At 39.8% G+C, this 5,237-nt stretch overlaps 1 long non-coding RNA gene across 1 annotated transcript in view; it reads right to left on the reverse strand.

The window, feature by feature from the left end:
• The window catches only part of LOC109323319, an 8,211-nt gene extending 3,402 nt beyond the window's left edge, over positions 1 to 4,809 (reverse strand). The window contains exons 1-2 of the long non-coding RNA XR_002104609.1: positions 4,797 to 4,809; positions 4,728 to 4,730 (exon numbers count right to left, since the gene is read on the reverse strand). This is a non-coding gene — a long non-coding RNA (uncharacterized LOC109323319). The remainder of the gene's footprint in view (positions 1 to 4,727; positions 4,731 to 4,796) is intronic.
• Positions 4,810 to 5,237: the final 428 nt, after the last annotated feature.

Genomic DNA, 5,237 nt, shown 5'->3' on the forward strand with positions numbered 1-5,237 from the left:
AAGGATGTATTTGTTTGCAAACAAGGTCAGAGTGGGGCATTGATGCCCAAATCAGCTTCTGACAAACTAATTGTGTTTGCAAGCAGAATTTATCTTCTCTCTCCTGAGCACATGTGCAGACACCGGAACTCTTCCAGCTACTTTCGTTTCATACAAGCATACATGTAGTTACATCATTACATCATTACATACATCGCATGTATAGTATAATTAGCTACTTAACTATGCGGGGCGGAGAGGTAAATATGCAACAGTTCATTAAACTACAACAGTTCGCCAAAAGTTCACCCCTCAAGGCCATGAATAGTTGAATTCCAGCTTCTGTAATCAGCATGAAAAAGACTGAGGTGGGACCGGGGGAAGCCTTGGGCAGTATTTCTTTCTTATCAGGTGCAAGATGCAAGCTGCGCATTTCTAACAGAGCCATGACAGGCAACCTGAACTATTCTCTCTCTCCTGTACTGAGCCCAACATTATCACAGGAGAGAATCTACTTCTAACTCCAGTAATTTATATAAGATCGATAAATCAATTGAAATTTACTGAATTATGTAGAGAAAACAAGGATAATAAATCAGATACTATGTTTCTTCAAGTGTAGCTAAGTTTTAGTTTAGTGAGTTCTGAGGAAAAAAAACTGCAACTATATTAGCAAATGCTCTGCAAGATATTTTTAATAGCAGTGACCTACAATGACCTAAAACTTCAGATTTCTTTGTTAAGATTTTTGCTGAGATGTAAAGAGGGACCACTGAATTTTGTATGCAAATTATAGAGAAAGTGAATTTAAAAAAGTGTAAATTAGCAGGGCTTAACATATTCAATTGTTTGGAGTTCATAAGGTTAAGAATTTATCTTTGCTTTCCATGATATGAATAACTTTTAAAATTATATATCCTTATGTTAAGACACTGGCATCTGAATGTCAGTGCCTTGTATTTTCATACAATAATAGAAAGTTAGGGTTGGAAAGGGACCCCAGGAGGCCATCTAGTCCAACCCCCTTCTCAAAGCAGAACCACCTTTAACTAGATCATCCCAACCAAGACTTTGTCTTGCCGGGTCTTAAAAACCTCCCAGGATGGAGAATTCACAATGTCTCTGGCTAACTAGTCCCAGTGTTTTACTACCCTTCTAGTGAAAAAGTTCTTCAGAATATCTCACCGAAACTTCCCTTGTAACAACTTGAAACTATTCCTACTTGTTCTGTTATCTGCCAACACTGAGAACAGTCTAGCTCTGTCCTCTTTGTAAACACCCTTCAGGTTGTTGAAGACTGATATTAAATCCCCGCTTAGTCTTCTCTTCTTCAGATTAAACCAGTCCAGTTCCCACAACATGACCTCATAAACCATGTCCCTCAGGCCCCTAATTATTTTTGTTGCCCTCTGCTGTGATAGATCTTGTCCTTCTCCTTAAAAAATATGGCCCTTACATAATACAATGCCTCACTTTTTCAAAGATTCATACTGCATTTGTATACTAGGCTGCACTATAATGCTATACAACAGTCAATATAAACCCAACAATCACTTTCTCCTCTAAGTGCTTAGAAATGGATTCCTTGCAGACCTACTCAATTACTTTTCCAGGGATTGAGATGAGGCTTTCCTTCTTCCCTTTCTTAAAGATGGGCACTATGTTTGCCCTTTTCCAGTTATCTGGGTCCTCTCCTGATCACCATGAGTTTTCAAAGATGATGGCTAGTGGCCTTGCATTCATATCAGCCAACTCCCTCAGTACCCTCAGATTCATCCCATCCAGTCCCACGGACTTGTACATGTCCAGCTTTTCTAAATAGTCTCGAACCTATTCTTTCACCACTGTTGGCTGCTCATTTCCTTCCCAAACTGTGCTGCCAGGTGCTTTAGTCTGGGAGCTGACTTTGCCTGTGAAGACTGAGGTGAAAAAGGCATTGAATACTTCAGCCTTTTCTGCACCCTCTGTCACTAGGTTGCATCCCCCACCCTTTCCCTGATCCTCCCCTTGTTGCTGATATACTTGTAAAATCCCTTATTACCCTTCATGTCCCTTGCTAGTTGCAATGCCAATTGTACTTTGGCCTTCCTGATTTCATTCCTGCATACCCAATGATCTTATACATCTCCATAGTTGTTTGTCCAAGTTTCTACTTCTTAGAAGCTTCCTTTTGTTCCTCAGTTACATTTATTTGACATACCGCCAGCTCTCTTGGACTCCTCTCCCCATCAGACTGGCCCCCCAGGGTATCCTGACCATCAGTTCCCTGAGTCAAAGTTGGCTTTTCTGTGAGAAATGGCTTTGGCCTTTCTGATGAAGGCTGATGAATGGCTTTATGCAATCTCTCTGTACTAGCTTGGAATGACATGCACATGGAAACACTGTGCTTTTAGGTTGATGTATAACTAATAATATAATAGTATACTAATAATAGTAAAGGATATTACAGCATTGACTTGTGGCCAATATAAAATAAAGCAAATGTAAGTAATATACAAATATATCATACGCTTGAAAATCTAAATGAAATGTATTTGGAAGGACTACAAAATTCTTTGGTATATCAGTTTATCTGTTCAATAAAATGATGCATTACTTGGTAGTTAGTATTCAAATCCAAATCAGTAAACCATTTAAAACATTAGCTAGATCATCATGCATAACCCAGCATGTGCATAATTTATTGTCTAATAATATGGTAATATTTTATAATGGTTCAATATTTCACCATCAGGCAGAAATGTAGGCATCTTGATATTCTTAGAGCTCATGTTCCAATATAGTAAGTCACTCAGTATGGAGTTAACGTATTGTGCCTTTCACCTCAAAGACGAGGAATTAAATATGGACAATTAAAATTCCTTGCATGTGATTACAGCAACATAGCATTTAAAATGTGTTTATGAAAGAAAAATACTAGATTGAAAAAACGTGGTAAAGCAAATATTACCCATTCACTGTTATAGAACATACAACTTCACCTTCATACATTCTGACTGCAGCTAAATTATTAAGTCAGAATCCTTTTTTAAAATGGCAATTGTGAGCAACCACTTTGCAAATTATTACATTTTTCAAAAGACAAAAAATATTCATTCAGAAATATATACAAGAGACAGGCAATGGCCTCCTCAAAAGGTAGACCTCTACCACACAGTCCGCACAATGATGGGCTCAGTATATGAATCTTTTTTACACAGACTTATTACAATTTGGTCTACAATTTGCTTCATCCACAAACTTTATCATATTCATCCTCATATCAACAGTCCTGTGAAGTAAGGAAGTGCTTTGATCTCTATCTCTAAGTGGAAATAAAACAGAGCACCAGATTCTATTCCACCTATTAAGTATCTAAGGGATGTAGATGTTTAAGTGCAATTGTATTCCACCCTGTTTCAAGTCCCTGATAAATCCATTCATGTGTCAACTTTTGTAACACATCATCATCTAACCCTGAGACTGAGTCACAAAAAAGCAGTGAGAAAGAAGGACCTGCTCTCCCAACTTTTGCATTAACCATTTTTCTGGGACTTGAATAGGATGGAATAGAATCTCACTTTGGACACCTAAATTGACTTACATGCCTGACAGGTGAAATAGATTTGGCTGAGAATCACTAAGCAACTCACCAAAGGTCACACAAAGTCTAAATGGGTAGGCAACTAGCCTAAACATTAAACTATTAAATTTTCAACCCAAATGGAACAGAGAAGAATGATTCCTAGTGGCAGTCAAAAGGGCATACAATGGCTTTATTTGTACATGTATGGAAAAATCATAGGTGACCTAGCACCCTCAGCAGAATTAAAAAACAGATTTTTCAACAAATAGCTCAATGGTTTAATTTTGTCAGCCAGCTACCAAAGAGCTCCTTTCCACATCTCATTCTTCTTTTCCATGTCACTGGGCTGGAAACTTCAAATTAGAAAACAAAAGTGCCATTTTCTACCTTCTGCATTTGTTGCAGGAAAGCTTTCTTTCCTCCCCATAGAAACTGACTTTCTTCAGAAAGAGGTCAGCCACTCTCCTTGCAACATCAGCAATTCAAGCTTCAGTACTGTCCATTTGAATCCATTTGGTATACTGTCAAGTAGTTCAGTCACTTGCAGATCTGTAGGACACCGCCTGCCAATCTACTAGGGTGATACTGTTTCTAATTGGTGATCTACACACCCATGTTTCACTTGCCACGACTTGATGTTAAAGGAGTTGGTTTGTTACCTGTACATGTAGTCCCATTAGTGGTCTCACCGTCATCCTGCAAAGGTTCTACATTCCTGAGGGCTCTGCCACCCCTACACCCTCGCCCATTCCACTGGGTTCTGACCAGCCAGTTGGTCTTGCAACGTGACCTCAGTTCCAATCAAAAAAAAACAACAAAAGACAGGAAAACAAGAAAACAAAACAGGCACTCCTGGCCTGGGTTATTGTTCCTGCTGTTTTTAGCCAAGATCAAAACAAATTGACCTTTGCTGGCTCTCTCTCTCTCTGAGCTTCTTTGTTGAGGTTGCCAAGATTCCTTTTAGCGCATTAAGTCCATCTGTGACACCATTTTTTTGGCTTCTGCCACTTTTACATGCTTTACAGTACCACCAAATCTATAGTGCCCCTCTATTAGGGATATTAAGGTACAAAACTCTACCAGGCTCCGCCAGCTCCCAGTGTGTAAACAAACAGTTCTGTGCACAGTTGTGCACCCCACCGGGTCAGTAGTCTTGGCTCTGAGTCCCCACTGAGGGGCTTACTCTCTGCAAGAGTCTCCTACCAGCACTCCACTCACTTTCAGAGTTCCATGCAGCTGTGTTGGCTCGCACCTCTTCCTCCTCCTCCTCCTCTTTCCGGTTCTATGCTCCCCCTCTTTCCTGTCCCGGGCTCTTCTTTATACTGGCATGGGAGTTCTCTGCCCCTCCTCTCCAGAAACACCTGGGTAAGGGAGATTTCTGCCAGGCTCCTTGGGGCAGTGGACCTGGGGTTGCTGAGCCTTTGGAGCACGGTGGCTCCTTCTCTTTCTCACATATACACACTTCAGATTATTAAAATAAATATTAGGACATGTCCCAGAGCACAGGATATCTGAGGTGCTTCAAAATCACAGGACTCTCTGAAAAAGTCAATATTGAAGAAACTAATTTGAATGTAGTACTCTGAACCAACTAACTAAATGTGAATGAAGAGATTATACCAGAATTCCCAAATATAACAAGGATTTGGGGCAAGTTTGCTTAAATTTGTGATAGATCTTGTCCTTCTCCTTA

This window comes from Crocodylus porosus, unplaced genomic scaffold (assembly GCF_001723895.1).
Source record: "Crocodylus porosus isolate Cpor-Errol unplaced genomic scaffold, CroPor_comp1, whole genome shotgun sequence".
NCBI classification, from domain to species: Eukaryota; Metazoa; Chordata; order Crocodylia; family Crocodylidae; genus Crocodylus; species Crocodylus porosus.